The following is a 17,443-nucleotide window of genomic DNA, read 5'->3' as shown; positions in this document are numbered from 1 at the left end:
TTTATCTTTTGTTTCTCTTGCCTTTGGAGATGTGTCATGAAAAAGGTTACTTTGGCCGATGTCGTAGAGGTTGCTGCCTATGTTCTCCTCTAGGATTTTGACAAAAGTAATTTTTAAGGCAAATTGTCCACTGTTGTTGCAAAGGAGCAGTTCCTGCTTCATGTCCAAGCATTCTGAACAGAGAGCTCCAGGAAGATCTCTAACATTTAGATCAGCCTGATTTAGTGTATAGGTTTGGTTTGACTAAGAGACGAATACCTAACTTCTTCTGCTATCCTATTCTTACACTGCACAGACTGGAGGTATTTTTATAAAACAATCAATATCTGTGTAGAGTTTTGTTTATCAGCCAACTGAACAAATGGAAAAATATTATTGGTTACTCACTTGCTTATTGTTAGCTGGCTTTCTTGTTAGTCATGGAGAATATATTGCTAGCCATGGAGAGTACACACACACACACACACACACGTACACACACACACACGTGTGCGTAGTCTCATGTCCATTTTAAAGCTTTAATGCTAGAGGTGAATTCTGGGATTATGCAGTCCAATTCATTTATTTCACAAGTGGGGAAATTAATTCCAGCAGGATTTAAATTATTTGCCCAGTGCTATAGAACCAATTGGCCAGAAGGTCAGAATTAGGACCCAGGCTTCCTGACTCTGTTCCGTGATATTTATCTCCTTGCTACACAGTCTCCAATCTATGGGCAGTGAAAATGGAAACCATGGCCTCAGATGACTTAATTCTTCGATTAGCCTTCTTATATCATGATGCTATTAGGTCAATAAAGATATAAGCATTCATCCCCATAATTACCTCTCCTTTCTCATCTCTACTTTTGGACATAGAGTAAATGTCCTCGGCATCCATCAGATTGTGGCTCATCTCTTAGGCATTAGCAATAACAACATTCAAGGTTTAGAATTTAAGGCAGATGAGATCCAGAAATATTTCTCTGGTGAGAGCCTTTTATAAGAATAATGATTTTTGATATAATAACTGTTAGCATAGCTGTTATCAAACATGATGACACACTAATAAAATTTCTGCTTCACCGTATCATCCAAGTATTCAATTTTCTTTGCGGAACAGGGCGCATTTACATCCATTTTGGTCATTTCAAAAACACCAATAATTCTGAATGTAACCGTGCTCCATTTCCCTCAGTCAAAGAGCTGACAGGTATTTAAAAAGGCTGGGGAATATTGGGGGGGAGGGGTTGGTGGGAGGCCATCCACAGAGCTTAGATGTCATCTAGGTGGAGAGACAGAAAGAATATTAGGATAGGTACCAAAGAGCTAAAGGAGAGTACCTGGGTGCACAGATATTATTGTCCTTGAGCAATCATCAGATCGGGCTTACTTATCAAAAGTAGAAGACAGGGGCCATTTTAGTTCACGGAATATTCTACTCTTAAACTTCAAGTAATAAAATGTATTATGGTTGTGATTTTGGTGGCTGTGTTCTCATATGGTGTTAGTCTTGTTCTGAAGAGGCTGTCTTTGCGATTGCTGGGAAATTTCCAGAAAATGTAGTATTTAGAAATTTCAGTAGGTCTTATCTATATTCTCATGAAAGAGCAGATTATGGCTATTTCTTTAGGCATATATGTTACATCCTTCTAAAAATAAACTACAGAATTTCCTGTTACGTAAAACATATATATTCAAAAGGGAGAAAAATCCTGTCTCCAGCTAATGTTATTCGGCTCATTCTGGTATTTTTTCTGGGCATTCATTCCTTTACTTATATACTAATTAATTCCAAAAAAAGACAGCTTACCATAAAACTATGCTCTTCTTTAGAAATAATTAAATCTATATTTTATGAAAAACAGAACTTGTATAATCAGACAAGAATATATAACAAACAAGAAAGACCGATGAGTCAGGTTTGGAGCTAGTCTTGGAGATAGCTGTATCAGAATATGTACAACACATTTCAGCACAAGACTCGAATTCTTATTTTGCAAACGGAGAGGCGCTCCACAGGTCATTAATTTTTCTGAAAGACGTTTCTTGCCCTAATATTTATTTCTATACGTATTGACTTTTTCCCATAGGTCAAAGCTGCTGACTTTGTTCCTAGTGTGGGGCCTGAGAATCTGCCTTTTAAAGGAGCACCCTGGACATTTCTAAAGCAGGCTGAATATAGGCATCACCCAAGGGAAATACTCTTTTTTTTTTTAAGATTTTATTTATTTATTCGACAGAGATAGAGACAGCCAGCGAGAGAGGGAACACAAGCAGGGGAGTGGGAGAGGAAGAAGCAGGCTCCTAGTGGAGAAGCCTGATGTGGGGCTCAATCCCAGGACCCCGGGATCACGCCCTGAGCCAAAGGCAGACGCTTAACGACTGTGCCACCCAGGCGCCCCCCCAAGAGAAATATTCTAACTCTTCTCCTCAAATATAAGTAAAATAAAAACAAAAATTTGCAATGTCACTGAGTTTTGAATGATTTTTTTCTATTAAAAAGAGAAAAAGACTATACTCAAGCACAGAAAAAGTGTCTTACATTGGTAGTTTATACAGGGACAAAAGATCTAGTTGAAAATCAATGCTTCAGATCTTTTGTCTACATAGAGCCAAAGTGCCAGTTTGTTTTACTGATGTCTTCAATGATTTGACTTTTTCCTACAACATTTACTGAATTAATAAACTAGACACAGATTTATATATATGGTGAAAAGTTTCTCTTCCTGGAGTGGGCACTGTTGGATTAGATGATACAGCTCCCTTGTAGACCAGAAGGTTACCTTATCTGGAGCGGTTTCTTGAATTGGTCCTTCGAAATCCTGATACATCATTTATACGTACAAAGAGTTTTACTTATCTGAACATCAAATTCAGACTTCCTTGCCATTTTGGAGAATTGCTTTAAAACATTCAATATTTGCTATTTTCTAATATTTTTCCAGAGTATGTTTTAAAATCGTTTAGAAGGAAGATGATGATGGGACATGTCTGCTCCTGGTGCCTTGTCCTTAGGTCATCAGGGCAACCTCCTTACTTCAGCCTCACGGTCCAGAACCAAAGTAGTGCTGGCGCATGGTAGGGGTGAGGAAGTGCCTCCGGACCCAGCTTTCTCATACATTTCCCCACACTTCTTGGACTCAGATCATACCCCTTCTTGTCCTGTCCCTTTGGGACTTGGTAACCTACTCCCATTCATTTCACCTATGACTTGGAAATCCAGAGACTATGAACCCTTTGCTTTCAGACATCCTTGCCTGTAACCTTGACCACTTAGGTTACTGTAGCCTGTCCCCAGAGAGGCCAGTTACAATATTAACACAAATGACAACAACGACCACGACGATGATGGCAGGGTCAGCAACAACGGGGAAGTAGAAATCACTTACGGCACGTTTACAGTGTGTCCCATGCTCAGCACTTACGTATATTACCTCGTTTAATTCTTTTTTTTTTTTTTTAAAGATTTTATTTATTTATGTGACAGAGAGACAGCCAGCGAGAGAGGGAACACAGCAGGGGGAGCGGGAGAGGAAGAAGCAGGCTCATAGCGGAGGAGCCCGATGTGGGACTTGATCCCGGTACGCCGGGATCACGCCCTGAGCCGAAGGCAGCCGCTTTAACGACTGCGCTACCCAGGCGTCCCTACCTCGTTTAATTCTTACACAGCCACATGAGGCAGATCTTATTAGTATCTCCATTTTACAGATGATGACAATGACGCATAGGCAGATTAAGAAACTTGCCCACGATTAAGTAGTGAGAGGCAGAGTTGGGGTTTGAACCAAGAGAGCGTTGCTCTGGAGTCCATGCTGTGACCCACTTCCCCGTGCTGCCATCAACTAATCTTAAATTGAGTAACAATAAATAGACCTTACATTTCTGTAGCTAGAAGCATTAATTTTATATGATCTTCACAAGAGCTATGAAATGGCTATAATTATCCCATTTTTAAAGTGATAATACCACAAAATACCTTACCTATTTCATGTAACCCTGCGGTGAGCAACCACATAAATATTTAATTACTTATATTGATATTCTTTCTACATCTACGGAAATTTTTCTTTCCATTCCTGAGACTTTAATAGAGACAAAGATTTTTCAATTTGTCTCTTTGATTTTGTTTGATGATAGCTTTAAAATTATTTTTTAAAAGCCCTTGAAGGTAATCCAGTAGAAAGAATAAGCTTACTGGCTCAGGAAAATGAAATGCCATTCAGTTCCTCAGAGAAATTTGGGACAGATGTGTCTTTTCTTCATCTTCTTCAATGAATCCCGAAGACGAAAAATGTATTTTATTTCTTGTGAAATGCATTTTCCTGTTCATCTCTGTATGTGGGACTGTCAAAGTTCGTAAGTTTGGCAGGGTTCTAACGTGGCCATTCTGTTCTCCTTTAGAAACTTATTAAATCTATATTTTTTATGAAAACCAGAACACGGCAGAAGATTTTTCATCTTTTGACATTTACTTGTTGGTTAGTGTTTTTAAGTCATGCTAGATCTCAAACCAGAATGACAAAACATCTAAGACTTAAGTGTTTCCAAAGCTTGTTTGAAAAGGGGGGGCAGGGTGAATGACGACGCCCAGCACTTCTGTGCAATGTTTCATCTGAGAATCAACAATGATGTGAGAGCCCTTAACTAACTCCTCGAGGTCGATGGAGGCTTTTCAGAAGGGGAAAACGAACAGAGTGCCTTTTTTTTTTTTTTAAAGGTTTCTTCTGCAACAATACTCCTAAATGACAGTGTATGAGCACCATGGGATTTTTAGTTTGGGTGGGGTCTAGGCTGGAGGCAGGCGGGCAGACGGATGGCATTTCCACCTTCCTCCTGAATCGAGGATCCTAAGAGTTTTCCCCCAGGTCATTTCCTGGAACTCAGGAAGCTCCGCCGGCCTGCCAACACCACAGCCACCAGAACCACCAGGATTCCTCCCCACTGTTCCAACCCCCCCCCCCCCCGATTCATCAGGCAGGCCCATTCGAGCTCCGGCTTTAATAACCCAGCTTTGCCTGCTACACTGGATATTTTTAAAGAGCTTCAGAGTTGACATTAGTGTGTCCTACTGCATTGGAGAAGCTATTCAATTATCTCCAAATTATTATACTGGAAGATCGGGGTTAACCGTCTCTGAGAGGGTTTGTTGAGGTTTTAGTTTCATTCCCTTGTGATCACTGATGTTTTGTTTTTTTTGTTTTCTTCATTTGCTAAGAAGGCTTTTGCGTTAGAGGTAATGGCTAGTCATTTAATTTCTATTTTTGGCTCATTTTACCTTCCTTCTTATTAAAACTCTACCTTTAAATAAAGTGACTCAAGAATCATAATTATTTATATAGGATATGTTAACCAAATCATAGCCATGCATGATAGAGGAGAGTTAATATGTATTCCGCACCATCACATGAAATTCAGCTTTAGATATGGCTCCCATCTTGTAGTTTACCTCTTAAACCCACAAGACTGCCAGGGCACAGTCTGGAGGAAAGCATGGAAATAGAGAAAGAATTCTCCATAGACGTGCATGAACATTCATATGATGGGGGGGAAGGGGGGGGCAGGAGTTCTATAAGCTCTTTCTCTATACTCCCTACACTTTAATAGGCTGAATTTTCTCGTCCGCCATTATTTTCCTGTTGGGTGCAGGAGAAAATAACTATTCTACAGATAGCTCACAAAAGAGTGGCCAACAACTACAGTTACACAGAATGCTTTTACACAAAATTTTCCAGAACCCATAACTTGAATGAAAAGCTCTTTTTTCCTTTGCTCCACTGTGATGAGAACAGTTTGTTTGACTCGTACCAAACCAAATCAAGCATTTCTGTGGGCACAAAGAGGAATGTGGAGCACAGAAAGATTTTCTTCCTTAAAAAAGAATATGTGCATGGAAAACAAAATTGCTTCAAATTTCACAACATCCTTACCATTAAACACTGAAGGCAGATTCGGGTCAGTCCAATTTCCTTTGCAGATATTTGACTTTAAAAATCACATATTCAACTTTTAAAAATGGATTTGTGAGAAATGATATATAAAAAAATCCCATGATATATAAGTCATGATGAGTTTCAGCTTATGTTTAATCTCTGCCTCTTCATCTTTAAGAGATGCAAATTGCCTTCAAGCAAGAGTGGAGATGTCCTGCCCTATTTCCTCCAAATCAGCCCCTAAAGACGTTTACATTAGAAACTCGGACTGACCCTGAAATAAATGAGTTTCTTCAAAAGGCTGCCTGCCCCCTCTCTAGGAAATTAAAAGTCATTGGGGAGAATTTTATTTTAAAAAAGCAATAACAGATAAGTACACAGTTCTTGGTCTCTCAGCCCAACCCTATTAGTACATTTTAGAATCTCAAATGACTGATCCTGTTAACTGTATGGCTAATCTGTGGAGGGAGAGCAGAACTTTTTCTAAAGGATCCAAGGATCCTAGTCCCCCAGTTGTTCCAAGATCTCAGATTTGTGACTGTACTGATTCAAGGAATGCCATGTATTGGCTTTTCTCTTCAAGAATGTAACATTACAAATGTATTTTAGATTTGATTTGATTGGAAGCCACAATAATTCCTCACATGCAGTGGAGAACTAACTGCAGATTCGGACATCGGAGGTAGAAGACATTCTCTGTGCCCTGGTCCTTCAAACAAGGAAAACGTCATCTTACCAACCTTCTCACGAGGCTGCTGTGGGCACTAAAATTATGGAAAACCAGGTAACCAAGATGTAGACTGAGTCTTTGATGGTTGGTTGGGCCCCATTGCCCTGCTCAACCTTGCAGCAAACCGTGGGACGTAAGGAGGGCAGGTGTCCCCATTATTATTCCTACTCTATAGATGAGGAAACCAATGCTGAGCAAGGAGGAATGACTGGTCCAACATCACAGAGTTAGCAAGTATGAGAACTGAGATGCAAGCTCAATGCTTTTGACTCCATCCCCATGCTCTTTAATAAGGGATCATGAAATTCCTTTATAAACCATAAAGTGAAAACTTACTCTTGAACTTCTGGGGCCAAAGGCAGGAAAAATGGGGAGATATTGGAAAGCTAAACCACTGGACTTTTCATAAGACAGTTCAGGAGAGAGGCTGTGCAGAAACAATAGCAACATACCTGATATTTGGAGCAGAAAACTCAGCTGTGAGACAAAGACGGGTCATTAGTTGAGGAAAGAAGTAGTGAGGTGACAGCCAGGAAGAACAAGGTCTCCAGAAGGAAAGGCAGCTGAAGCTCTCCCACTGCTTGGGAGTAGCAACTCTGAGCACATACTCCACCTTTGTTTCTGTGGGGATTAAGGTCTAGTTATTTACTGTGGTAAGTTGCTTGATCACGCTCTTCTTTTGCTCAAATTACTTCCCTGCCCTTTACTCCACTTCCCCACCCATGTTTCCTTTACCTTCCAAATAAACTACTTGCATCTGAATCCTTGTTTCAGAGCTGGCTTCTGGAAGAGCCCAAACAAGACACATCTTGCTGAGGGAGATCATTGCCATCTTGGGGAATAGCAACAACTTGTAGGAGCAAGACCAGCAACCAAGGAAGCTAAGGAAAGACCAGGAAGATAGAAAGAGTCTAGACCCATGACCTTTCACCATAGCTAAGAAATCCACCAGAAACAGTAGGTCAGAGCCTGCTGATTGACAGCAGACTGGGTCCAGAAAACACTGATAACAGAAAGTAGTTGAACCATTGTCTAGACGGAGTCAGGGACCACAGGCCAGACAGGATCAAGAGAGAAAAGAGGCATCAGCCCCTAATAAGAAGGAGCTAAGCCCTGAGATGAAGGGGTGGGCTACCCAAGGACTGTTTATACCTTTCTTTTATTTTTTTTTAAGATTTTATTTATTTATTTGACAGAAAGAGACAGCGAGAGAGGGAACAGAAGCAAGGCGAGTGTGAGAGGGAGAAGCAGGCTTCCCGCTGAACAGGCAGCCCGATGCGGGGCTCAATCCCAGGACTCTGGGATCATGACCTAAGCTGAAGGCAGATGCTTAATGGCTGAGCCATCCAGGCGCCCTTGTGTATACCTTTCTTTTTCTTTTTTTTTTTAATAATATTTTTTATTATATTATGTTAGTCACCATACAGTACATCCCTAGTTTTTGATGTAAAGTTCCATGATTCATTACTTGCGTATAACACCCAGTGCACCATGCAATATGTGCCCTCCTTACTACCCATCACCAGCCTATCCCATTCCCCCACCCCCACTCCCCTCTGAAGCCCTCAGTTTGTTTCCCAGAGTCCATAGTCCATGGTTCATGAGAGACTACGGACTCTGTGTATACCTTTCTTAATTGAAAGAGTCTATTCCCAAGAATAGCTGGAGTCTACAGGGAAATGTTGCTGGCCATGGTGGCTGATACCAGGAGTATTAGAGCAGAGAGAAATTCAGTGCTAATTAGAGCCAAACATGATCTTGGGCAGGATTTAATCCAACCTCTCCTTCTACAGATGGGGGACTGAAGATGAGAAAGGATGCCTGCTTTGACCCCGGTCGGTCACACAACACTTAGAACCAGGACTAGAATCTGTCACTGATACTTTTTTACCACTCCATGCTGTCGTGGCAAACAATCAAGCAGAAATTTTGCTTCTTAGTCTTAATAGTTATTTTGAAAAGAGTGCCTAGTCCTCCAGAAATGGAAAAATTCAAATTAAGTCTCAATTTCCTCCTAAGTGCTGGCACCCCCATAGAAGGGCAGACTACAAGGTTTAAAGTCTACCTATCCTAGAAGATGTGTCTAATAAGCCTCTGTCACCTAATGGGAATACCGCTGTGAGTTTTAATTACTATTCATTAAGGGCACAGATGTGGTCTGTTAAATGAAATGTTCTAAACGAATTTCATGATAGTTTTATCAGGTTACAAAGAACTGACAAACTCTTAAGAACCCAACTATTTTGGTCAATCCTGGTGTTGTACCATTATTATTATTATTATTAACAATATCATATTATATATAATATCAGGCATTATATGACATATAATATTGTGTAATATCACTATACGGTATTAATAAATAAAGAATAGTAAGCGTATTATATTCTCTGATCTCTCTTCAAATCTAAGTAAAAAATATTTACTGTTGAATAAAAAAAAAATCTATCTTCCCTGATGAGTTCTAAGATTGATTTCAAACATGAAGGCCGAGCAGCATTACACCCTTGGAGAACTTCAGAGTAAAGATGTAATAGTCTTACCAATTTCCTTCCTTCTCATAAATGGCACCAAATATTTAGGGAAACATTGCACCTCTGAGGTACTTTACTCTGATAAGGTCAGCATCCCTCCTGCATGCTCTTTTCAAATACCAAAAACCAGCTCTAGAGAAACAATGATTGTCTTAGTGGAACTAACTTAAAGTGACTAACGGGGATAATATGTATATATACACATACACAGCCTGATAGAATTTTTAAAATATTTATTATATTTATTTATTTTTATTTAAAGATTTTATTTATTTATTTGAGAGGGAAATCGAGAGAGCATGAGCAGACAGGGAGGGACAGAAGGGGGAGGGGCAGAAGGGGGAGGGAGAAGCAGACTCCCCACTGAGCAGGGAGCCCAATACGGGGTTTGATGCCAGCACCCTAGGATGACCCGAGCTGAAGGCAGATGCTTAACTAACTGAGCCACCCAGGCGCCCTTTTTCGGAATATTTAATATACTCTTTAATAATATTACATGTGCTTTTCGCTCTAGGAGAATGTATAGTTATGAACAGGATAAGCAAACAAACACTGAATTCCTGGAAACAGAAGACTGATTTATTCCCAAACGTTAAATGTTGAAAGAGGACGGGACTACGTAGACCATGCAGTTCAATGTCCTATGACTAAGAAGACTCAGGCCAGAAGGAAAGGACTTGCCAAAGGCCACCCAGCTCATCCGTGGGGAGTCAGGTTTTCCAAATCTCAGTCCACATCATTCCTTTCCCCAAGACCAGCAGGATGGCTTCTTTGTCCTAAGGAAGGAGAGTATTCACTGATTCCTTCCTGGCCACTCTTCGTTGGTCCACGGCACCTCTCCTAGACTAAACAAAACAAATGGCATTTACATGAGAGTCCTCTGGGGAAAAAAACCTATGTTTTGAGAAGAGGTGCAAGTTCCCCCATCCCTGTTGACACCAGTCTGTAGAGATCTGTAGGGATCAAAAAGCAACGGCCATATGGAATGTTGAAACATTTGTGAAATTGTTACGATGAAATGCAAATGAAAGCATTTTGCAAACTGTCCTTTACTCTTGTCATGAGCTCTACTGAGGAGGATCTGAATGTCAAGTTGCATCTTTTCAACCCCAGGAAAGGATGGTGCTGACTCCGTGTCCAGGAAGCAGTTCATCAATTTCTCATCCTCACTCTCAGAGGATTTTCTAGGTGCGGACAGGCAGACCAAAAGGTGCTGTGGGATGATCTGGGTTATTCAGCCAAATGATACGACGGATGAACATTCTTCTCTTTCCACTGGAGAGTTTGTCCATTGAGGTGACCTTGACCACATAGAGGAGGCAGCCCCCCTGCCAAGAATGCCACCATTTCAGGGCCCTAGGAAAACTCCTCCTGTACCCTCAAACCTCTTGGCTGGCCTCTAAAAGGACACTGTTCGTATCTCTTTCATGCCAGTTGTAGATCCCTAGTAACGCAAAAGTACCCCTGTGAGAGTAACCGAAGATGTTATTGGTCATTTTTTTTCCTTAGGCTAAATAAAGTGTTGGAGCATGAGTTTTGATAAGGAAGGAGAAAGCACATACCAGAGGACCCTGCGTACTTCCAGCAGCCAAGTGGAAGTGGAAGCCCTTCAGGGAGGGAAGCTGACCAGGGAGAGGCAGTGCTGGGTTGACTAATGAAAGCTGTACTGTTGGAGACTTTATCTCATGCCGTGAGCTGTTCTCAGTGTTCTCGGAACTTAATTCGTACAATCCTCTATCTTATGAGGTAGATACCGTTAAAATCATCCCCACCGGAAATGAGGATGTGGACACGGGGAGATGAAGCAACTTGCCCAAGGTTACATAGCTCATGACCAGCGGATTTCAAATCAGTGTTCTGGCTCCAGAATCTGAGCCCTGATCTCTCCATCTGCGCTACTGTTTCATCATTGTAATGACCTGATTGCTGATCTGGTTTTTCTCACCATTGAAATGGCTCGAATGAGACTCTTCCCTGCCCCCCCTCTGGATGACCTGATGAGTTTGGGACTTAAAATCCCAAAGCTATGCTGTCTGGATGATCCCTACAGAACACTGTTTGCCCCCGATTAGAGGAACCTTCGAGCACTGAGGTTTTGGCAGCCCCTCTATATAAGAATTTCATAACAAAGGGCAGAAAAGGGGGGTGAAAGATAGGCAGGGTGCAGGGCTGAAAAGGAGGGCTCCCTGTTTATAAGAGATGCTGGGGAAGGCTGGACCATTTCTGCTGAGATGTGCTCAGCCCCAGAATCATAACGAGGGCTCGTCTCCGTGGATGAATAAGCACCACCCTGATTCCGAGGCTCGATGAGGGGAATGAGGTAATGGCTTTCAGGTTTGAAGCACATTAATAATACAGCCTCTGGGATGGACAGCACCACCATCCTGGCATCCTTCTCCACATACAAATAGAAGACCGGGGTTTCTGAGCCATCCTAGGTAGCACTTTTCACAAATATCAAACATAAATAATTCAAGAGGCACTGTTTCAAAACAGGAAAGACAAAATCCCGGGTGAATTTGCTGTTTACCTCTCTCTCGGCATCTCTGCCCCTTTTGTACACCACGGGCTGTGGGAGACCTTTGAATCACTGTCATTCTGACATCTCACTTAAATTCTTTCAGACGCTTGTATGTCACCGTTTTGAAGAGGGTCAAATACTAGAATAATAGATTTCAAAAGTTGATCTTAAATTAACTACTTTGACAAAAAGACAAAAACTAAAATGTCAACGAATTAGGCAGAAGAGTCACCAGTCTGCCGTATAGAATTTACTCGTTGCCCTGTTGGAGACCCACCAAAAGAGAGGAAAGTCCGGTATAACCTAGAGAATTAATTAACTGCCACATGAGTCCCTTACTTTTATTATAATGGTGATATGAACCCTCTGTAACACAGCCTCATACGCAAAACTCTTCACATTTTAATACACAAAACTGTGGGACTTTCAATTTCTTTAGCAATGTCAGGTTTGAAATTAGTGATAACCTTCCTTAGCCCCAGTCGTAGCTGAGACTTACTGTTAGTTAATAAAGTTAGAAGGATGAGCTCTGCCTTCCCATTTGTCGGTTCCTCAGGTTAGATGGGCCTACTAGCAGGGAGGGCCAGTCCCTGTCAACCGTTTAAGCCCAACCTGTTATATATAGTATATACGATTAATTGGTCACTCAAGGTTTAAAAGAAGAAGGCTGAAGATGTATAAATTATGCCACACCTGCTAAATTACCTCATGTGGAAAAGGCTTTCCCACATGACATATTACTCCCAACAAAATCTTGTTTCATTAGTACAAACCTAGCAAGAAAATCGCTATCAGTAAAGGCCAAAACTATGTGTCAGATGAGATGGACCAAAATGAGCGAAGTTAACATTTCTGGTCATCTGACATCCGATGTGAGATCGAGCCAGAATCTCCGCAGAGACAGGAATGACGAGATGATAACAGCACTATGGTCATGTCATGAAACGTATCCAACGCATCCTTTTGCCAAGTAAACAAAGAGCACAAAAAGGACAACACCACCCAACCGCATGGGACGAGGGGGAAGACAAGATGGCAGACAGAGAGTCGTTTCGTTTTTTAATTCCACAACGTCCAGGGAAAGCCAACCGGACCGTCAAAGCAAAATCTGATGCCGCCGAGCATCGGGCTGGGCAGGCCTGGCGGCTGGGTCGCGCTGTTTTGTTTGGGCCGCCGTGTGTTCTTAGACCTTTGAAGAACAACCTCACGGGGGGTCACCGAGCGGTCAGCGCTCATCTCTGCTGTTGTTCCAAGTGGCCCACCCCGGCCACGATGGGGAGAAGGGAATGATTTCTTTAAGGAATTGGGCTATTTATAAAATAAATATAAAATCTCCTATCTATTATGCACACATGATAGCGCAGGAGAGCTCCAGCGGCTGTCTATTTGCTGACCATCAGCCTCCTCTGCGGAGAAATTGCCCCGTACTGGGGAGAAACACAATACAGTTCACCAGAGTCTTGGCTGCAAGGTAGAGCTGCTTGTCTGTGGGCAAGTAATGACTTGCGTTTTCAGCTGCTTCTTGGTAAGAGCTTTAGTAATTGGAATCAGTTATTCAAAACATCGCTAAATGTGATTTAAATGGCAAGGATTTAATAACAGAAAAAGAAGCCATTAAGGGGGTTCAAGCAGGGGAGAAGGGAATTCCGTTTTTTAGAGCAGAGGGAGAAAAATAAAGCAATTACTTGATCTAAAGGCCAGAAACAGGACTCCTGCTGTCAGGGAGAAATCAAATCTGTCAGCAATTAGTGGGGTCTTAGGAGGTAAAGAACTCTCCAGTGTTGAGCAGTGAATAAGGGGTTAGCAATTATATGAACTGATAAAAGTGTTCTGGTTTCCAAACAGCAGGTTAACAAGCCTTACTTTTTTCATAACTTGATGCAGATGTGATGAGTCACACTTTATGATATTTTTCAGTGGTCCGCCAGGAAAGTTCCTTAATAAGCGCATTGTGCGGCCTCTTTCCGTCTCAAACCGAGTTCGTGCTACCTAGCCCCAAACGACGTGCCGGAAGGCATTTGGATAGCAAGGCTCTTCTTTAATTAGAAACTGGGATAATAATTTCCACGAACATGCAATTTTAAAAAGTCAAATAGGAAACCCACGTCCCTGCCCCACTCTTCCCGTGGGGTTGGTAGTTAACTCATATTTTCTGCGCAAAAAGAACAACCTCGTACATAGAAAAGCAGGGCAGTGTTTCATCAGTGAAATAAGTTAACTTTGCTACGATATGCTCCTTATTATTTTGTCGTGTTGGGGAAAAATATCTATGACTTGTATTTATACACAGATGTGGCCCACAAATGACTCCTATCCGAGCTTTCTAAAAATCAGTTGGTATTAATGTATGTGGTTGTGAAACAGTAGGATACGTGAGGTCATACCAGGAAGAAAAATCAATTGGTCTGTCACAAAAAAACAGTTACAGGGCTTCCGATTCCAAGATCTAGTCTCTCTGCTAAGAGAACACTCAGATGTCACTTTTAAAAAAGGAGTATTTGAAGTCAGGTCATTTGAAAAGAATTCTTTTGACCAGCGAGGATGGTCACCTGTTGATGTTTTCGCTGACACGTGTTCTGTTTTAAAGACCTAAGTGAGTACACGTAGCAGCGATACCGTCGAGCGAGATCTCTCACCCGGCATATGCTCCGGACAAAAGACGAACACAAGGATTTTTTTCCTTCTTCTTTTTTTCCCCTAACAAATTCAGTCTTCGTGTATCTGGACATCGAGGACCTTCCTGCTTCGGCTCCAAGCACTGAATAAACGAATTGTTACACAATTTTTTAATTTCCAATCGATGTATCTCAAGGGGTTTTCCTTTTTGAGCAAAACTCCTCTGACCAGGAAACTCTTACCCCTCCTTTCTGGCATGATCGTTGTCGTGGGTCTGCAGGGCTCCCACTGCCAAAAGAGCCAAGTATCCTTAAAGGCCGATGATCATGCAACATCCGTGAAACCCAAAGTGACTCGAAAATGTGGGATGGCCAGAGCGTAGCCTTAAAGGGCAGCTTTCAATCTGGCTCTAAAGTCAACGTAAGTTTTTAAATTTGTCTCTTTTGCAACACGGCTTTTGGGTTTGTATTATTATTATTAATTTTCTGTATATTATTTTATATTAGCCTATCTTGTTGCTCCATTTTCTTAAAAATTAAATTGTTTTTATAGGAGAAGGGAAGGAAAAATAAAATAAGACGAAAACAGACAGGGAGGCAAACTATGAGTCTTAACTATAGGGAACAAACTGCGGGTTGCTGGAGGGGAGGGGGGTTGGGGTAACTGGGTGATGGGCATTAAGGAGGACATGTGCTCTAATGAGCACTGGGTATTGATTGCAACAGATGCATCACTGAATTTTACCTCTGAAATGAATAATACGGGATATGTTAATTTAATTGAATAGAAATAAACATTTTTTAAAAGTAAAGAAAAAATACAGAAAAAAATTATATTGTTTAATGCCAACTTATAGACAGTACCTAGCAGACTTTGCTGGATAGGTTTGAAGGGAGAACAGGGTATGAAATGGGGAGCACCCACAGTTCTCTGCAGAGAGCTACAGCCGTCTCTTGACACTGCAGTCCAATACCCCCAAATCACACACCACACGGGCTCCCAAAGATCCCGTACCCCAAGGCACCTAAATGCACCAAATGTATTCATTTGTGCTTATGCTTTAATTGCTAATAAACTGTGAAGAGTTTTAAATACATAAACAAATGACATCCCCATCACTGACTTGTTAGTCCATATACACACATCCACGTATTTAAATTTAGAGAACTACAATTTGGGGACCTCCTCAGTTAATTCCTAATTTTTTTTTTTCCCATCTGCCATTGTCTAACTACAAAAGGCGCTTGACTCCAAAAGGCAAGGAAAGCAGCTGAGTTAAGGAGGTGGTAAAGATGAGAGACATCAGAATAAAAAAAAAAAAAAAATACATCCAGCACAGGAAAATGCTCCTTTGGAAGTTTGCCTTATACAACTGAGGTGTTTCTATAATGATTGTACCCAAATCTTTACAGCCAATCCATCCCTCCCTACTGGGCCAGGCTGACGGGGTGCTGGATCTCATCACAGTGAGGACAGAGTCACAGTTCACTGCGTTTCACTGCGTGACTGCTGGATTTTCCTATGACTTCATCCCATCTCTGCCATGGACAGGCTGTGCTTTTTTGGACAAGAAAGTCCTCAGTTTCCCCTCTGGAAGCAGTAATAATAACACTTAACAGAATGCCCCTGGGGTTTTTTATATCCCCTGGAAATTAGAAAACAATAATATAACCTTGCCTTAGAAAAAAATGGGAGTAAATAATCCCTCAAAGGTAGGGACAATAAATGTGACGTTCTTTGCAGATTATCGGGTTATCCAGTAATAATACCTCCGAGGTTTTACTTCGCTAAGGTTTACCATCAGCTCTGGCTTCTCATTCAAAACATCTGCAAAGGGACAGAAGCAAGTATCTGGCTTGTCCGGGTAGAATATGGTTAAGTGAGACCCAAACATTTGTTAAAAACATGCTTCACGTGACATCATGGAGAAAGCTAAAGGTATTTAAGCGATGTATGGGAGGGACTCAATATTGTTCAGAGCAGTGTATAAAAAGCCCAAGCGAATATTCTACACGATTCATCAAGTTCAGAGTTGTCGTCACATCTCTGCTAAGAGTCACGAAAGCATCTTCGTTAGCCAGAGATAAATACCAGGGAATGTTCAAAATCCAGCTCCCGTGCTTTGCAAACTGCCTGGGAGCAGAGCAGGTGCCTAAATCGCTTCACTCTCTTCTGGCCCGAGGTTGCAGCTTCCAGAGCAGGAGGCGGGGAGAACTCTGCCAGAGCAGTGACCCCCCGCGTGGGTGCCGGTGACACACTGCAGCGAAGGACCTCGTCGCGGTGGAGTGTGCCCTTCGCCCCAGGATCAGGTATTGGGGTCGTCCGGGCGATTATGCAGCGTGGCTGTTGCCAGACTCCAAGATTCCGACAGCCCTGGTGGGAAGCGTGTGGATGTGTCACTCTTCGCACGGAACTGGGCCCCGTTTGCAGGAGCTTTCGCCAATCGGCCATTGGTGAGTGTCAAGCAGGACCCAAGACTGTTGCCACGTTATAAACCTGAGTGTGTCCACTGAATTTGGATGTCTGTCTGACAATTCTTAGGAAAGCAAATGCTAGCGGTTTGCTGCTACGGGAGCCTTACTCGGCGGTGAGAGGGCAAACGTGGTAAACTGCAATTTTTTTGGAGGGATTGGGGCAGGGAGCCTTTTGGGATTTGGTATAAAAGGACTTGCTAAATCGCTTTCACCAGGTTAGTGGAGGAGTGGCCCTCTGCCTTTCACACTCCCTTCAGATCCCGGGTTGGGCACCGGAGCAATTAGGACGTTCCTTCTGTTAAAGGGTATGATTGAACTCTGTCTTTTAATTTTGTGATTTTGATCTAGTTGAATGACTGATTAATCAGCCTTCCAAATAAGCACTCTCCCACCTGCTTGGGGGCAAATAGTAAAGAACCCTGGTGTTGCCAGGCTGGATGCCAGCATCCCTCTTCTTCCGGTTGGTACCGCAGGCTAGAAAGCCAAGTGGAACACCTTGGGCACTTCCTTGCCAAATGAACTGTTTCTTACCTTCTTTGTAGCCCTGTTGCTATTGAGGACTGTTTCCTTGATGTGATCTCAACCTTCACTGACACGGTTGGACTGACAGCCTTGTAAGGTGTATCGCAGGGGGCCATGCTCTCTGTGAGGGGCGCC

The sequence above is a fragment of the Ursus arctos genome, unplaced genomic scaffold (genome assembly GCF_023065955.2).
Source record: "Ursus arctos isolate Adak ecotype North America unplaced genomic scaffold, UrsArc2.0 scaffold_7, whole genome shotgun sequence".
Taxonomy (NCBI): domain Eukaryota; kingdom Metazoa; phylum Chordata; class Mammalia; order Carnivora; family Ursidae; genus Ursus; species Ursus arctos.
This window is presented reverse-complemented; position numbering follows the sequence as displayed.